The sequence below is a fragment of the Henckelia pumila genome, chromosome 4 (genome assembly GCF_033568475.1).
Source record: "Henckelia pumila isolate YLH828 chromosome 4, ASM3356847v2, whole genome shotgun sequence".
Taxonomy (NCBI): Eukaryota; Viridiplantae; Streptophyta; class Magnoliopsida; order Lamiales; family Gesneriaceae; genus Henckelia; species Henckelia pumila.
The window spans coordinates 113,087,587-113,104,147 of NC_133123.1; the positions used below are offsets into that span (position 1 = coordinate 113,087,587).

Below are 16,561 nucleotides of genomic sequence, written 5' to 3' on the forward strand. Positions count from 1 at the left end.
ATAATAACGCACATACTAATTAATAAGGATGATTAATCGCCCCAAAAACTATTTGGCCCGTGTGAGCCAAACACGGGCCTAGGTCCAATTCCTAGGGAATGCATGGGATGCAAATGCAACAATTACATAAGCTTCCAATATTTACATGTCTTGGATCTTCATAATTCATCATGGCCCACCATCATCCAATCTTGAACTTCCGCTATTAAATATTTTACATGAAAATATCCATGGCAAATAGGGATACATCTCATGGGGTGGGAACGGGCCATAAACCAAGCCCACTTTGTAATTTGATAATTATTACAACCATTCAACACAAAATATCCTAGCATACACCTAGCAAATTGGTCTTGGGCTTTTAATCATCCTTCATGCACAATATCACATATCATACACCATCAATTAATTATCTCAATAATTAATTGATCAAATATTATATATCTTGGTCCAATCACTAACCACCACAATTATAAAATAAATTAACAAAATAAACAAACACCTTTGTTTACTTTCAAATTAATTTATTTATAATTGAATTTCTTGTAAATCACAATTTACTATAAATAATCAAAGTCACACTTTAACTATTTATTTTATGAGAAAAATCACATATTATAAAGTTTAATTTTTCATAAAAATCAACTATAATATATTTAACAATTTAGGGCCTATGACACATGATATTCCAAAACACCTTTTTGAAAAAACTCAAGTCGTCATAGTCCTCACCGAAACTCCGTCGCCGGATTCCGGACAAATTTTTTTTTTTTTAATTATTAAAAATATGGGGCAGCCCACGGCTGCCCCTAGGACACCTTCGGGCAGCCCAAGGGCTGCCCGAAAATAAAAAAATAATTTTTTTATATAATTTTCCCTAAAAGTTAAAATATTGATTTTCTCATGCGGTTAGAAATTGACCTCAACATAATATCCATCAAATACTACACAAAAGAGTAACCTAGGTTCTGATACCACTGAAGGGGATCGGTTAACTCGTGCCCGGAAACGCAGCGGAAATATAAAATTTTTAATAAAAGAAATCCGAGCACTTGTGTAGTATTCAAAAACTCAAACAACCATAGGGTGTTTAGAATTTTACCTATCAATCTCAAAGATTGATTTATGGCTCCAACCAAGTTGATAAACAACTAGGCTCTTGAAAATGATAGACTCAATCTACAAGCTTCCAAGAGCACTCCTTGCTCAAAATGGATTCAACTCTTCGAGCCTCCGAATTAGGTCCACGACTAGACGATCAAAATCCACTCTAAATATGTACTAGAATATTTAGAGGATTTTTCATTGAGATTTTTCTTTTCTTCTTCCACAAAAATTGAAAGAAAATTTGGAAGAAAATAATTGGAGTGTTCGGCCACTTCAAGTAAATTATTGGAATGGAATGAATTGTGTGTGTGTGTATATATTATTCCAAATAATATATTAAAGGAGAGGGATTAATGAGTACAATTAAGCCATGCATGGAAAATTACAAGGCATGCATGGAAAATTGCAAACCATCTTACAACCCTTCAAATTCCATACACACACATATATATATCATATATATATATATATATACACGCCTATATATATATATATATACATATATAAATATATATATTTAAATGTAATTTGAACTTATTTTTAATTAATTATTAAACCTAAACCCATTTAAGTTTAATCAATTAATTAAATTTAACTTGAACCCATTCAAGTCCACTAGTATCAATAATTATACAACACTATATTAATTTGAGCTCTACTAGACTCAATAGTGTTTAATTAATTCAACACTTGAATTAATTTAATTATTTGTACATTAAAATGTCTACTAGTGTTAAATTAATTCAACACTTGAATTAATTAACTAAGTTCAAAATAATAGTTTAGAAAATCACCATTTTCATAAACTAATTATTTTAAGTCAACTTTTAATCTTGGAACACATTCACAAATTAAAAGTTACTTATTCCATTCATTCTCCAATTTAGAAGTCAAACTTCTAATTTATTTTACTTATAAACTCCTTTATAAGTTGTTCAACACATTGAACTTATTTTAATCTCAACGGGATCTAGAAAGCTAGTACTTGTGTGACCCTCAATGGTTCACTGATACAACTAGTAGTGGGTTCACATCTCCATGTGCTTCGAGATCAACAAGTCCCTTATTTGACCATACCCTATATAACTCCATTCTTATTAATCAACACATTGATAATAAGAACGTCAGAAAACTCAAGTCTAATAGTACCCAACCAGTCATGTAAACATCTAGCAGCATTGCTTACATGACTCCCTAGGTATCAAATGATAGTGCCTGCAAGAACCAATCAATTATGGTTAGCGTACAGTACGGTCCCTTCAACTCATATATCCCGACCGATTCGACAACCATTGGTTTATCGAGAGTTGTCATTGAATCGATAACTATGTGTCATGCCGTAGTTGCATCGAAAGTGTAATTCAAGAAACTCCTTTCTTAATTACCACTTACTCTGATCAGAGATTTCAAGCTACGTATGCATGATAAAACATAGGATATCCATACCCGTAGGTAAGCGGTGAATCCCCAACTACAATGCATTGACTCCTATATGTTTCGTCACAACACCCAACATTGCCACCTGATGACCCCAGATGAGTCGGTAAACAAGTCAAAGTGAAGCACTAGCATATAGAGTCTCCATGTTGTCCCGGGTTATAGGACTAATGGTGTACAACCATAAACTAGGACTTCTCCACTCGATAAGTGAGAACCACTTGGAAAATCCTTTAGGGAGGGTTGTTCAGTGCACTCTACAAGGAGCACCTATTTGCATGCTTGGACATCTCCATGTCCCCTACCAATGAAACATGGTACTCACATCGCAAATACTAGTCTCAAGCTTGAGCGGCCTTTATCCTTCTTTATGGCGGCTGAATCGACTAGAAACAGTTTAGAATATACAGTATTCCAAATATGAGTTTCATGATAGTCATCACATGACCATCTCATATTCTTTCTACTATTTGTATATTCAAGGGCTTTATCTATGCAGCATGCATGGGTATAAAGATAAAGATGTGCCAAATTAAATAATGTCAAATATTATTAAAACAAAGATTGTCATACAAGAGTTCTCTCAAGGACCATCGGCCAACACATTGGCACGACGGGCACCTACTCTAACAGTTGGGTGCGATCATACTAGCACTAATGCACCGGATCCCATCAGAACTCCGAATTTATGCGTGCTTGGGCAAAAGCAGTACTAGGATGGGTGACCCCTGGGAAGTCCTCGTATTGCACCCCTTTTTTTATTAGTTTCTTTTTTTCTTACTCAAACATCTTGTTCTTCCGATTCCTCTCCGTCCTATTTCTGACTCTTTCAGTACAATCCGCGAATAGAAAAGATGCAATAGACTGAATCACACGACGTGACCGTGCGATTTGGGTGACGCGGGCCACTTCGGTGGGTCCCAGCGCGCCCTACTGGAAAAATTCCCCCAAAGACCATCTCCGGGTTTGCATTTGAGCTTCTCCGTCTCTTAGACCGAGATACGCGCTGTAGGTATCGAGAAGAGCTTCGCGTGAGCAGGCTGAAGCTCCCGTAACTCTCAGTAGATCGAAAGTTATGTCCGTTTGAAACTGCAGCTCCTGTTCCTCCGATCCGCAATTCGAGAGACAAAACAATAAAGAATTCATTCACTGTTGGGTGCGATCATACCAACACTAATGCACCGGATCACATCAGAACTCTGAATTTAAGCGTGTTTGAGCGAGAGAAATACTAGGATGGGTGACCTCTTGGAAAGTCCTCGTGATGCACCCCTTTTTTTATTAATTTATTTTTTTCTTACTCGTACTTCTTGTTATTTCGATACCTCGCCGTCCTATTTCCGACTCTTTCAGTCCAATCCGCGGATAGAAAAGATGGAATAGACTGAATCATACGATGTGAACGTGCGATCTGGGTGACGCGGGCCGCTTTGGTGGGTCCCAGCGCGACTTACGGGAAAAATGCCCCGAAAGACCATCTCCGTTTTGGAATTTGAGCATCTCCATCTCTTTAACAGATATACGCACTATAGGTATCGAGTGGAGTTTCGCGTGAGCAGGCTGAAGCTCCAGTAACTCTCAGCCGATCGAACGTTATGTCCGTTTGAAACTGCAGCTCCTGTTCCTTTGATCCACAATTCGAGAGACAAAAAAATAAAGAATTCATTCACTGTTGGGTGCGATCATACCAGCACTAATGCACCGGATCCCATCAGAACTCCGAATTTACGCGTGCTTGGGCAAGAGCAGTACTAGGATGGGTGACCCCCTGGGAAGTCCTCGTGTTGCACCCCTTTTTTTTATTCGTTTCTTTTTTTCTTACTCGAACATCTTGTTCTTCCGATTCCTCTCCGTCCTATTTCCGACACTTTCAGTCCAATTCGCGGATAGAAAAGATGCAATAGACTGAATCACACGACGTGAACGTGCGATTTGGGTGACGCGGGCCACTTCGGTGGGTCCCAGCACGCCCTACGGGAACAATGCCCCCAAAGACCATCTTTGGGTTTGAATTTGAGCTTCTTCGTCTCTTAGATCGAGATACGCGCTGTAGGTATGGAGAATAGCTTTGCGTGAGCAGGATGAAGCTCCCGTAACTCTCAGTAGATCGAAAGTTATGTCTGTTTGAAACTGCAGCTCCTGTTCCTTCGATCCGCAATTCGAGAGACAAAACAATAAAGAATTAATTCACTGTTGGGTGCGATCATACCAGCAATAATGCACCGGATTTCATCAGAACTCCGAAGTTAAGCGGGCTTAGGCGAAAGCAGTACTAGGATGGGTGACCCCCTGGTAAGTCCTCGTGTTGCACCCTTTTTTCATTAATTTCTTTTTTTCTTACTCATACTTCTTGTTATTTCGATTCCTCGCCGTCCCATTTCCGACTCTTTCAGTCCAATCCGCGGATATAAAAGATGCAATAAACTGAATCATACGATGTGAACGTGCGATCTGGGTGATGCGGGCCGGTTCGGTGGGTCCCAGCGTGACATACGGGAAAAATACCCCGAAAGACCATCTCCGTTTTTGAATTTGAGCGTCTCCGTCTCTTTGACCGAGATACGCACTATAGGTATCGAGTGGAGCTTCGCGTGAGCAGGCTAAAGCTCCAGTAACTCTCAGTCGATCGAAAGTTATGTCCGTTCTAAACAGCAGCTCCTAATCCTCCGATCCGCAATTTGAGAGACAAAAAAATAAAGAATTCATTCACTGTTGGGTGCGATCATACCAGCACTAATGCACCGTATCCCATCAGAACCCCGAAGTTATGCGTGCTTGGGCAAGAGCAGTACTAGGATGGGTGACCCCTTGGGAAGTCCTCGTGTTGCACCCCTTTTTTTATTAGTTTCTTTTTTTCTTACTCGTACATCTTGTTCTTCCGATTTCTCTCCGTTTTATTTCCAACTCTTTTAGTCCAATCCACGAATAGAAAATATGCAATAGACTGAGTCACAGGACGTGAACGTGCGATCTGGGTGACGCGGGCCACTTCGGTGGGTCCCAGCGCACCCTATGGGAAAAAGGCCCCCAAAGGCAATATTCGGGTTTGAATTTAAGCTTCTCCGTATCTTAGAACGAGATACACGCTGTAGGTATCGAGAAGAGATTCGCGTGAGCAAGCTGAAGCTCCCGTAACTCTCAGCAGATCGAATGTTATGTCCGTTTGAAACTGCAGCTCCTGTTCCTTCAATACGCAATTCGAGAGACAAAACAATAAAGAATTGATTCATTGTTGGGTGCGATCATACCAGCACTAATGCACCGGATCCCATCATAACTCCGAAGTTAAGCGCGCTTGTTCGAGAGCAGTACTAGGATGGGTGAACCCTTGGGAAGTCCTCGTGTTGCAACCCTTTTTTTATTAATTTATTTTTTTATTACTCGTACTTCTTGTTCTTTCGATTCCTCGCCGTCCTATTTCCGACTCTTTCAGTCCAATCCGCGGATAGAAAAGATGCAATAGAATGAATCATACGATGTGAACGTGCGATATGGGTGACGCGGGCCGCTTCGATGGGTCCCAGCACGACATATGGGAAAAATGCCCCGAAAGACCATCTCCATTTTGGAATTTGAGCGTCTCCATCTCTTTAACTGATATACGCACTATAGGTATCGAGTGGAGCTTCGCGTGAGCAGGCTGAAGCTCCAGTAACTCTCAGCCTTTCGAAAGTTATGTCCGTTTGAAACTGCAGCTCCTGTTCCTTTGATCCGCAATTCGAGAGACAAAAAAATAAAGAATTCATTCACTGTTGGGTGAGATCATACTAGCACTAATGCACCGGATCCCATCAGAACTCAGAAGTTATGCGTGCTTGGGCAAGAGCAGTACTAGGATAGGTGACCCCCTAGGAAGTCCTCGTGTTGCATCCCTTTTTTTATTAGTTTCTTTTTTTCTTACTCGTACATATTTTTCTTCCGATTCCACTTCGTCCTATTTCCGACCCTTTCAGTCCAATCCACGAATAGAAAAGATGCAATAGACTGAATCACACGACGTGAACGTGCGATCTGGGTGACGCGGGCCACTTCGGTGGGTTCCAGCGCGCCCTATGGGAAAAATGCCCCCAAAGACCATCTCCGGGTTTGAATTTGAGCTTCTCCATCTCTTAGACCGAGATACGCGCTGTTGGTATCGAGAAGAGCTTCGCGTGAGCAGGATGAAGCTCCCTTAACTCTCAGTAGATCGAAATTTATGTCCGTTTGAAACTGCAGCTCCTGTTCCTCCGATCCGCAATTCGAGAGACAAAACAATAAAGAATTCATTCACTGTTGGGTGCGATCATACCAGCACTAATGCACCGGATCCCATCAGAACTCTGAATTTAAGCGTGTTTGAGAGAGAGAAATACTAGGATGGGTGACCCCTTGGAAAGTCCTCGTGTTGCACCCCTTTTTTTATTAATTTATTTTTTTCTTACTCGTACTTCTTGTTATTTCGATTCCTCGCCGTCCTATTTCCGACTCTTTCAGTCCAATCCGCGGATAGAAAAGATGCAATAGACTGAATCATACGATGTGAACGTGCGATCTGGGTGACGCGGGCCGCTTTGGTGGGTCCCAGCCCGACATACGGGAAAAATGCCCCGAAAGACCATCTCTGTTTTGGAATTTGAGCATCTCCATCTCTTTAACAGATATACGCACTATAGGTATCGAGTGGATTTTCGCGTGAGCAGGCTGAAGCTCCAGTAACTCTCAGCCGATCGAAAGTTATGTCCGTTTGAAACTGCAGCTCCTGTTCCTCTGATCCACAATTCGAGAGACAAAAAAATAAAGAATTCATTCACTGTTGGGTGCGATCATACCAACACTAATGCACCGGATCCCATCAGAACTCCGAATTTATGCGTGCTTGGGCAAGAGCAGTACTAGGATGGGTGACCCCCTGGGAAGTCCTCGTGTTGCACCCCTTTTTTTTATTAGTTTATTTTTTTTTTACTCGAACATCTTGTTCTTCCGATTCCTCTCCGTCCTATTTCCGACACTTTCAGTCCAATCCGCGGATAGAAAAGATGCAATAGACTGAATCACACGACGTGAACGTGCGATTTGGGTGATGCGGGCAACTTCGGTGGGTCCCAGCACGCCCTACGGGAAAAATGCCCCCAAAGACCATCTCTGGGTTTGAATTTGAGCTTCTCTGTCTCTTAGACCGAGATACGCGCTGTAGGTATCGAGAAGAGCTTCGCGTGAGCAGGCTGAAGCTCCCGTAACTCTCAGTAGATCGAAAGTTATGTCTGTTTGAAACTGCAGCTCCTGTTCCTCCGATCCGCAATTCGAGAGACAAAACAATAAAGAATTAATTCACTGTTGGGTGCGATCATACCAGCAATAATGCACCGGATTTCATCAGAACTCCGAAGTTAAGCGTGCTTGGGCGAAAGCAGTACTAGGATGGGTGACCCCCTGGTAAGTCCTCGTGTTGCACCCTTTTTTCATTAATTTCTTTTTTTCTTACTCATACTTCTTGTTATTTAGATTCCTCGCCGTCCCATTTCCGACTCTTTTAGTCCAATCCGCGGATATAAAAGATGCAATAGACTGAATCGTACGATGTGAACGTGCGATCTGGGTGATGCGGGCCGGTTCGGTGGGTCCCAGGGTGACATACGGGAAAAATGCCCCGATTGACCATCTTCGTTTTGGAATTTGAGCGTCTCCATCTCTTTAACCGATATACGCACTATAGGTATCGAGTGGAGCTTCGCGTGAGCAGGCTGAAGCTCCAGTAACTCTCAGATGATCAAAAGTTATGTCCGTTTGAAACTGCAGCTCCTATTCCTCCGATCCGCAATTCGAGAGACAAAAAAATAAAGAATTAATTCACTGTTGGGTGCGATCATACCAGCACTAATGCACCGGATCCCATCAGAACTCCGAAGTTATGCGTGCTTGGGCAAGATCAGTACTAGGATGGGTGACCCCCTGGGAAGTCCTCGGGTTGCACCCCTTTTTTTATTATTTTCTTTTTTTCTTACTCGTACATCTTGTTCTTCCGATTCCTCTCCGTCCTATTTTCGACTCTTTCAATCCAATCCGCGGATAGAAAAGATGCAATAGACTGAATCACACGATGTGAACGTGCGATCTGGGTGACGCGGGCCACTTTGGTGGGTCCCAGCGCGCCCTACGAGAAAAATGCCGCCAAAGACCATCTGCGGGTTTGAATTTGAGCTTCACCGTCTCTTAGACCGAGATACGCACTGTAGGTATCGAGAAGAGCTTCGCGTGAGCAGGCTGAAGCTCCCGTAACTCTAAGTAGATCGAAAGTTATGTCCGTTTGAAACTGCAGCTCCTGTTCCTCCAATCCGCAATTAGAGAGACAAAACAATAAAGAATTCATTCAATGTTGGGTGTGATCATACCAGCACTAATGCACCGGATCCCATCAGAACATCGAAGTTAAGCTTGCTTGGGCGAGAGCAGTACTATGATGGGTGACCCCCTGGGAAGTCCTCGTGTTGCACCCTTTTTTCATTAATTTCTTTTTTTTTATTAGTACTTCTTGTTTTTCCGATTCCTCGCCGTCCTATTTCCGACTCTTTCAGTCCAATCCGCGGATAGAAAAGATGCAATAGACTTAATGTGAACGTGCGATCTGGGTGACGCGGGCCGCTTTGATGGGTCCCAGCGCGCCCTACGGGAAAAACTCCACGAAAGACCATCTCCGGGTTGCAATTTGAGCGTTTCCATCTCTTAGACCGAGATACTTGCTGTAGGTATCGAGAGGAGCTTCGCGTGACTAGGATGAAGCTCTCGTAACTCTTAGCCGATCGAAAGTTATGTCCATTTGAAACTGCAGCTTCTGTTCCTCCGATCCGCTCATTCACTGTTGGGTGCGATCATACTAGCACTAATGCACCGGATCCGATCAGAACTCCGAAATGAAGCGTGCTTGGGGAGAGGAGTACTAGGATGGGTGATCCCCTGGGAAGTCCTCGTGTTGCACCCCATTTTTCATTAATTTCTTTTTTTCTTACTCGTACTTCTTGTTCTTTTGATTCCTCGCCGTCCTATTTCTGACTCTTTCAGTCTAATCCGCGGATAGAAAAGATACAATAGACTGAATCGTACGATGTGAACGTGCGATCTAGGTGACGCGGGCCGATTCGGTGGGTCCCATAACGACTTACGGAAAAAATGCCCATAAGACCATCTCCGTTTTGGAATTTGAGCCTCTCCGTCTCTTTAACCGAGATACGCACTATAGGTATCGAGTGGAGCTTTGCGTGAGCAGGCTGAAGCTCTAGTAACTTTCAGCCGATCGAAAGTTATGTCCGTTTGAAACTGCAGCTCCTGTTCCTCCGATCCGCAATTCGAGAGACAAAAAAATAAAGAATTCATTCACTGTTGGGTGCGATCATACCAGCACTAATGCACTGGATCCCATCAGAACTCCGAAGTTATGCGTGCTTGGGCAAGAGCAGTACTAGGATGGGTGACCCCCTAGGAAGTCCTTGTGTTGCACCCCATTTTTTATTAGTTTCTTTTTTTCTTACTCGTACATCTTGTTCTTCCGATTCCTCTCCGTCCTATTTCCGACTCTTTTAGTCCAATCCGAGGATAGAAAAGATGCAATAGACTGAATCACACGATGTGAACGTGCGATCTGGGTGACGTGGGCCACTTCGGTGGGTCCCAGTGTGCCCTATGGGAAAAATGCCCCCAAAGACCATCTCTGGGTTTGAATTTGAGCTTCTCCGTCTCTTTGACCGAGATACGCGCTGTAGGTATCGAGAAGAGCTTCGCGTGCGTAGGCTGAAGCTCCCGTAACTATCAGCAGATCGAAAGTTATGTTCGTTTGAAACTGCAGCTCAAGTTCCTCCTATCCCTAATTCGAGAGACAAAACAATAAAGAATTCATTCACGTTTGGGTACAATCATACCAGCACTAATGCACCGGATCCCATCAGATCTCCGAAGTTAAGCGTGCTTGGGCAAGAGCAGTACTACGATGGGTGATCCCATGGGAAGTCCTCGTGTTGCACCCCTTTTTCATTAATTTCTTTTTTTCTTACTCGTAATTCTTGTTTTTCCGATTCCTCGCCGTCCTATTTCCGACTTTTTCAGTCCAATCCGCGGATAGAAAAGATGCAATAGACTTAATGTGAACGTGAGATCTGGGAGACGCGGGCTGCTTCGGTGGGTCCCAACGCGCCCTTCGGGAAAAACGCCACAAAAGACCATCTCCGGGTTGTAATTTGAGAGTTTCCGTCTCTTAGACCGAGATACTTGCTGTAGGTATCGAGAGTAGCTTTGCGTGAGCAGGCTGAAGCTCCCGTAACTCTTAACAGATCGAAAGTTATGTCCGTTTGAAACTGCAGCTCCTGTTCCTCCGATCCGCAATTCAAGAGACAAAACAATAAAGAATTCATTCACTGTTGGGTGCGATCATACTAGCACTAATGCACCAGATCCCATCAGAACTCCGAAGTGAAGCGTTCCTGGGGGAGAGCAGTACTAGGATTGGTGACCCCCCGGGAAGTCCTCGTGTTGCACCCTATTTTTTATTAATTTCTTTTTTTCTTACTCGTACTTCTTGTTCTTTCGATTTCTCGCCGTCCTATTTCCGACTCTTTCAGTCCAATCCGCGGATAGAAAAAATGCAATAGACTGAATCATATGATGTGAACGTGTGATCTGGGTGACGCGGGCTGCTTCGGTGGGTCCCAGCGTGACATACGGGAAAAATGCCCTGAAAGACCATCTCCGTTTTGGAATTTGAGCATCTCCGTCTCTTTAACCGAGATACGCACTATAGGTATCGAGTGGAGCTTCGCGTGAGAAGGCTGAAGCTCCAGTAACTCTCAGCCGATCGAAAGTTATGTCCGTTTGAAACTGCAGCTCCTATTCCTCCGATCCGCAATTCGAGAGACAAAAAAATAAAGAATTCATTTACTGTTGGGTGCGATCATACCAACTCTAATGCACCGGATCCCATCAGAACTCCGAAGTTATGCGTGCTTGGGCGAGAGCAGTACTAGGATGGGTGACCCCCTAGGAAGTCCTCGTATTGCACCCCATTTTTTATTAGTTTCTTTTTTTCTTACTCGTACATCTTGTTCTTCCGATTACTCTCCGTCCTATTTTCGACTCTTTCAGTCCAATCCGAGGATAGAAAAGATGCAATAGACTGAATCACACGACATGAACGTGCGACCTGGGTGACCGAGATACGCACTGTAGGTATTTGAATTTGAGCTTCTCTGTCTCTTAGACCGAGATACGCACTGTAGGTATCGAGAAGAGCTTCGCGTGAGTAGGCTGAAGCTCACGTAACTATCAGCGGATCGAAAGTTATGTCCATTTGAAACTGCAGCTCATGTTCCTCCGATCCGCAATTCGAGAGACAAAACAATAAAGAATTCAGTCACTGTTGGGTACGATCATACTAACACTAATGCACCGGATCCCATCAAAACTCCGAAGTTAAGCGTGCTTGGGCGAGAAGAGTACTAGGATGGGTGATCCCCTGGGAAGTCCTCGTGTTGCACCCCTTTTTCATTAATTTTTTTTTTCTTACTCGTACTTCTTGTTTTTCCGATTTCTTGCCGACCTATTTCCCACTCTTTCAGTCCAATCCGCTGATAGAAAAGATGCAATAGACTTAATCACACGACGTGAACGTGAGATCTGGGTGACGCGGGCCGCTTCGATGGGTCCCAGCATGCCGTATGGGAAAAAGTCCCCGAAAGACCATCTTCGAGTTGTAATTTGAGCGTCTCTGTCTCTTAGACCGAGATACTTGCTGTAGATATCGAGAGGAGCTTCGCGTGAGCAGGCTGAAGCTCCCGTAACTCTTAGCCGATCGAAAGTTATGTTCGTTTGAAAATGCAGCTCATGTTCCTCCGATCCGCAATTCGAGAGAAAAACAATAAAGAATTCATTTACTGTTGGGTGCGATCATACCAGCACTAATGCTCCGGATCCCATCAGAACTCCGAAGTCATGCGTGCTTGGGCAAGAGTAGTACTAGGATGGGTGACCCTTGGGAAGTCCTCGTGTTGCACCCCTTTTTTTATTAGTTTCTTTTTTTCTTACTCGTACATCTTGTTCTTCCGATTCCTTTCCGTCCTATTTTCGACTCTTTCAGTCCAATCCGCGGATAGAAAAAATGCAATAAACCGAATCACAGGACGTGAACGTGCGATCTGGGTGACGCAGGCCACTTCGGTTGGTCCCAACGCTCTCTACGGGAAAAATTCCCCCAAAGACAATCTCTGGTTTGAATATGAGCTTCTCCGTCTTTTAGACCGAGATACGCACTGTAGGTATCGAGAAGAGCTTCGCGTGAGCAAGCTGAAGCTCCCGTAACTCTCAGGAGATCGATTTATGTCCGTTTGAAACTGCATCTCATGTTCCTCCGATCCGCAATTCGAGAGACAAAACAATAAAGAATTCATTCACTGTTGGGTGCGATCATACCAGCACTAATGCACCAGATCCCATCAGAACTCCGGAGTTGAGCGTGCTTGGGAGAGAGCAGTAGGAGGATGGGTGACCTCCTGGGAAGTCTTCATTTTGCACCCCTTTTTCATTAATTTCTTTTTTTCTTACTCGTACTTCTTGTTTTTCCGATTTTTGCCGTCCTATTTCCGACTCTTTCAGTCCAATCCGCGGATAGAAAAGATGCAATAGAATTAATCACACGACGTGAACGTGCGATCTAGGTGACGCAGGCCGCTTCGGTGGGTCCCAGCATGCCCTACGGGAAAAACGCCACGAAAGACCATCTCCGGGTTGTAATTTGAGCGTCTCCGTCTCTAAGACCGAGATACTTGCTGTAGGTATCGAGAGGAGTTTCTCGTGAGCAGGCTGAAGCTCCCGTAACTCTCAGCAGATCGAAAGTTATGTCCGTTTAAAACTGCAGCTCCTGTTCCTCCGATCCGCAATTCGAGTGACAAAAAAATAAAAAATTCATTCACTGTTGGGTGCGAACATACCAGCACTAATGAACTCGATCCCATTAGAACTCAGAAGTTATGCGTGCTTGGGCAAGAGCAAAACTAGAATGGATGACCTCCTGGGAAGTTCTCGTGTTGCACCCTTTTTTTTATTAGTTTCTTTTTTTTCTTACTCGTACATCTTGTTCTTCCGATTCCTATTTGTCCTATTTCCGACTCTTTCAGTCCAATCCGTGGATAGAAAAGATGCAATAGACTGAATCACAGGACGTGAAAGTGCGATCTGGGTGACGCGGGCCACTTCGGTGAGTCCCAGCGCGCCCTACGGGAAAAATGCCTCCAAAGACAATCTCCGGGTTTGAATTTTAGCTTCTCCATCTCTTAGACCGAGATACGCGCTGTAGGTATCGAGAAGAGCTTCGCATGAGCAAGCTGATGCTCCCGTAACTCTTAGCAGATCGAAAGTTATGTCCGTTTGAAACTGCAGCTCCTGTTCCTCCGATCCGCAATTCGAGAGACAAAACAATAAATAATCCATTCACTGTTGGTTGCAATCATACCAGCACTAATGCAACAGATCCCAATTAGAACTCTGAAGTTAAGCGTGCTTGTGCGAGAGCAGTACCAGTATGGGTGACCTCCTGGGAAGTTTTCGTGTTGCACCCCTTTTTCATTAATTTCTTTTTTTCTTACTCGTACTTCTTGTTTTTCCGATTCCTTGCCGTCCTATTTCCGACTCTTTCAGTCCAATCCGCGGATAGAAAAGATGCAATAGACTTAATCACACGACGTGAACGTGCGATCTACGTGACGCGGGCCGCTTCGGTGGGTCCCAACACGCCCTACGGGAAAAGTGCAATGAAAGACCATCTCCGGCTTGTAATTTGAGTGTCTCCATCTCTAAGACCAAGATACTTGCTGTAGGTATCAAAAGCTGCTTCGCGTGAGCAGGCTGAAGCTCCCGTAACTCTTAGCCGATCGAAAGTTATGTCCGTTTGAAACTGCAGCTCCTGTTCCTACGATCCGCAATTCGAGAGACAAAACAATAAAGAATTCATTCACTATTGGGTGCGATCATACCAGCACTAATGCACCGGATCCCATCAGAACTCCGAAGTTAAGCATGCTTGGGCGAGAGGAGTACTAGGATGGGTGACCCCTTGGGAAGTCCTCGTGTTGCACCTCTTTTTTCATTAATTTATTTTTTTCTTACTCGCACTTCTTGTTCTTTTGATTCCTCGCCGTCCTATTTCCGACTCTTTCAGTCCAATCCGCGGATAGAAAAGATGCAATAAACTGAATCATACGATGTGAACGTGCGATCTGGGTGACGCGGGCCGCTTCGGTGGGTCCCAGCACGACATACGGGAAAAATGTCCCGAAAGACCATCTCCATTTTGGAATTTGAGCGTCTCTGTCTCTTTAACCGATATACGCATTATAGGTATCGAGTGGAGCTTCGCATGAGCAGGCTAAAGCTCTAGTAACTCTCAGCCGATCGAAAGTTATGTCCGTTTGAAACTGCAGCTCCTGTTCCTCTGATCCGCAATTCGAGAGACAAAAAAATAAAGAATTCATTCACTGTTGGGTGCGATCATACCAGCACTAATGCACCGGATCCCATCAGAACTCCGAAGTTATGCGTGCTTGGGCAAGAGCTGTACTAGGATGGGTAACCCCCTGGGAAGTCCTTGTTTTGCACCCCTTTTTTTTATTAGTTTCTTTTTTTCTTACTCGTTCATCTTGTTCTTCAGATTCCCCTCCGTCCTATTTCCGAATCTTTCAGTCCAATCCGCGGATAGAAAAGATGCAATAGACCGAATCACACAACGTGAACATGCGATCTGGGTGAAACGGGCCACTTCATGGGTCCCAGCGCGCCCTACGAGAAAAATGCCCCCAAAGACCATCTCCGGGTTTGAATTTGAGCTTCTCCGTCTCTTAAACCGATATACGCGTTGTAGGTATCGAGAAGAGCTTCGCGTGAGCAGGCTGAAGCTCCTGTAACTCTCAGCAGATCGAAAGTTATGTCCGTTTCAAACAGCAGCTCCTGTTCCTCCGATCCGCATTTCGAGAGACAAAAAAATAAAGAATTCATTCACTGTTGGGTGCGATCATACCAGCACTAATGCACCGGATCCCATCAGAAATCTGAAGTTATGCATGCTTGGGCAAGAACAGTACTAGGATGGGTGACCCCCTGGGAAGTCCTCGTGTTGCACCCCTTTTTTATTAGTTTTTTTTTTCTTACTCGTAATTCTTGTTTTTCAGATTCCTCGCCGTCTTATTTCCGACTCTTTCAGTCCAATCCGCGGATAGAAAAGATGCAATAGACTTATTCACACGACGTGAACGTGCGATCAGGGTGACGCGGGCCGCTTCGGTGGGTCCCAGCGCGCCCTACAGGAAAAATGCCATGAAATACCATCTTCGGGTTGTAATTTGAGCGTCTCCGTCTCTTAGACTGAGATACTTGCTGTAGGTATCGAGAGGAGCTTTGCGTGAGAAGGCTAAAGCTTGCGTAACTCTTAGCCGATCGAAAGTTATGTCCGTTTGAAACTACAGCTCCTTTTCCTCCGATCCGCAATTCGAGAGACAAAACAATAAAGAATTCATTCACTGTTGGGTGCGATCATACCAGCACTAATGCACTGGATCCCATCAGAACTCCGAATTCAAGCATGCCTGGGCGAGAGCAGTACTACGATGGGTGACCCCCTGTGAAGTCCTCGTGTTGCACCCCATTTTTCATTAATTTCTTTTTTTCTTACTCGTACTTCTTGTTCTTTCGATTCCATGCCGTCCTATTTCCGACTCTTTCAATCCAATCCGCGGATAGAAAAGATGTAATAGACTGAATCATACGATGTGAATGTGCGATCTGGGTGAGGCGGGCCGCTTCGGTGGGTCCCAGCGCGACATATGGGAAAAATGCCCCGAAAGACCATCTCCGTTTTGGAATTTGAGCATCTCCGTCTCTTTTACCGAGATACGCACTATAGGTATCGAGTGGAGCTTCGCGTGAGCAGGCTGAAGCTCCAGTAACTCTCAGCCGATCGAAAGTTATGTCCGTTTGAAACTACAACTCCTGTTCCTCCGATCCGCTATTC

At 44.1% G+C, this 16,561-nt stretch overlaps 18 non-coding genes and 8 pseudogenes across 18 annotated transcripts; all 26 read left to right on the forward strand.

The window, feature by feature from the left end:
* The first annotated feature begins 3,179 nt into the window (after nt 1-3,179).
* LOC140869236 (5S ribosomal RNA) lies at nt 3,180-3,297 on the forward strand. The gene has a single exon (XR_012146620.1). It is a non-coding gene; the product is annotated as a 5S ribosomal RNA (ribosomal RNA).
* A 401-nt stretch (nt 3,298-3,698) lies between these two features.
* LOC140869439 (5S ribosomal RNA) lies at nt 3,699-3,817 on the forward strand (annotated as a pseudogene).
* A 401-nt stretch (nt 3,818-4,218) lies between these two features.
* Nucleotides 4,219-4,337, forward strand: LOC140868036 (5S ribosomal RNA). The gene has a single exon (XR_012145473.1). It is a non-coding gene; the product is annotated as a 5S ribosomal RNA (ribosomal RNA).
* A 402-nt stretch (nt 4,338-4,739) lies between these two features.
* On the forward strand, nt 4,740-4,858 carry LOC140869391 (5S ribosomal RNA). Its single transcript, XR_012146771.1, has one exon. It is a non-coding gene; the product is annotated as a 5S ribosomal RNA (ribosomal RNA).
* A 400-nt stretch (nt 4,859-5,258) lies between these two features.
* On the forward strand, nt 5,259-5,377 carry LOC140868901 (5S ribosomal RNA). Its single transcript, XR_012146300.1, has one exon. It is a non-coding gene; the product is annotated as a 5S ribosomal RNA (ribosomal RNA).
* Nucleotides 5,378-5,778: 401 nt separating this feature from the next.
* Nucleotides 5,779-5,897, forward strand: LOC140869533 (5S ribosomal RNA; annotated as a pseudogene).
* Nucleotides 5,898-6,298: 401 nt separating this feature from the next.
* On the forward strand, nt 6,299-6,417 carry LOC140869512 (5S ribosomal RNA; annotated as a pseudogene).
* A 401-nt stretch (nt 6,418-6,818) lies between these two features.
* LOC140869520 (5S ribosomal RNA) lies at nt 6,819-6,937 on the forward strand (annotated as a pseudogene).
* Nucleotides 6,938-7,338: 401 nt separating this feature from the next.
* On the forward strand, nt 7,339-7,457 carry LOC140868627 (5S ribosomal RNA). Its single transcript, XR_012146034.1, has one exon. It is a non-coding gene; the product is annotated as a 5S ribosomal RNA (ribosomal RNA).
* Nucleotides 7,458-7,859: 402 nt separating this feature from the next.
* On the forward strand, nt 7,860-7,978 carry LOC140868662 (5S ribosomal RNA). The gene has a single exon (XR_012146069.1). It is a non-coding gene; the product is annotated as a 5S ribosomal RNA (ribosomal RNA).
* A 400-nt stretch (nt 7,979-8,378) lies between these two features.
* LOC140867898 (5S ribosomal RNA) lies at nt 8,379-8,497 on the forward strand. Its single transcript, XR_012145338.1, has one exon. It is a non-coding gene; the product is annotated as a 5S ribosomal RNA (ribosomal RNA).
* Nucleotides 8,498-8,898: 401 nt separating this feature from the next.
* LOC140868377 (5S ribosomal RNA) lies at nt 8,899-9,017 on the forward strand. Its single transcript, XR_012145797.1, has one exon. It is a non-coding gene; the product is annotated as a 5S ribosomal RNA (ribosomal RNA).
* Nucleotides 9,018-9,381: 364 nt separating this feature from the next.
* On the forward strand, nt 9,382-9,499 carry LOC140869492 (5S ribosomal RNA; annotated as a pseudogene).
* A 400-nt stretch (nt 9,500-9,899) lies between these two features.
* Nucleotides 9,900-10,018, forward strand: LOC140870394 (5S ribosomal RNA). Its single transcript, XR_012147358.1, has one exon. It is a non-coding gene; the product is annotated as a 5S ribosomal RNA (ribosomal RNA).
* Nucleotides 10,019-10,419: 401 nt separating this feature from the next.
* On the forward strand, nt 10,420-10,538 carry LOC140868189 (5S ribosomal RNA). The gene has a single exon (XR_012145615.1). It is a non-coding gene; the product is annotated as a 5S ribosomal RNA (ribosomal RNA).
* A 392-nt stretch (nt 10,539-10,930) lies between these two features.
* On the forward strand, nt 10,931-11,049 carry LOC140869405 (5S ribosomal RNA; annotated as a pseudogene).
* Nucleotides 11,050-11,450: 401 nt separating this feature from the next.
* Nucleotides 11,451-11,569, forward strand: LOC140868206 (5S ribosomal RNA). The gene has a single exon (XR_012145633.1). It is a non-coding gene; the product is annotated as a 5S ribosomal RNA (ribosomal RNA).
* Nucleotides 11,570-11,925: 356 nt separating this feature from the next.
* On the forward strand, nt 11,926-12,044 carry LOC140869025 (5S ribosomal RNA). Its single transcript, XR_012146418.1, has one exon. It is a non-coding gene; the product is annotated as a 5S ribosomal RNA (ribosomal RNA).
* A 398-nt stretch (nt 12,045-12,442) lies between these two features.
* On the forward strand, nt 12,443-12,560 carry LOC140868405 (5S ribosomal RNA). Its single transcript, XR_012145824.1, has one exon. It is a non-coding gene; the product is annotated as a 5S ribosomal RNA (ribosomal RNA).
* Nucleotides 12,561-12,958: 398 nt separating this feature from the next.
* On the forward strand, nt 12,959-13,077 carry LOC140869470 (5S ribosomal RNA; annotated as a pseudogene).
* Nucleotides 13,078-13,476: 399 nt separating this feature from the next.
* LOC140869761 (5S ribosomal RNA) lies at nt 13,477-13,595 on the forward strand (annotated as a pseudogene).
* A 402-nt stretch (nt 13,596-13,997) lies between these two features.
* Nucleotides 13,998-14,117, forward strand: LOC140869246 (5S ribosomal RNA). The gene has a single exon (XR_012146630.1). It is a non-coding gene; the product is annotated as a 5S ribosomal RNA (ribosomal RNA).
* Nucleotides 14,118-14,517: 400 nt separating this feature from the next.
* LOC140869074 (5S ribosomal RNA) lies at nt 14,518-14,636 on the forward strand. Its single transcript, XR_012146466.1, has one exon. It is a non-coding gene; the product is annotated as a 5S ribosomal RNA (ribosomal RNA).
* Nucleotides 14,637-15,037: 401 nt separating this feature from the next.
* On the forward strand, nt 15,038-15,156 carry LOC140867952 (5S ribosomal RNA). The gene has a single exon (XR_012145390.1). It is a non-coding gene; the product is annotated as a 5S ribosomal RNA (ribosomal RNA).
* Nucleotides 15,157-15,557: 401 nt separating this feature from the next.
* Nucleotides 15,558-15,676, forward strand: LOC140868873 (5S ribosomal RNA). The gene has a single exon (XR_012146272.1). It is a non-coding gene; the product is annotated as a 5S ribosomal RNA (ribosomal RNA).
* Nucleotides 15,677-16,075: 399 nt separating this feature from the next.
* On the forward strand, nt 16,076-16,194 carry LOC140868520 (5S ribosomal RNA). Its single transcript, XR_012145934.1, has one exon. It is a non-coding gene; the product is annotated as a 5S ribosomal RNA (ribosomal RNA).
* The last annotated feature ends 367 nt before the right edge of the window (nt 16,195-16,561 follow it).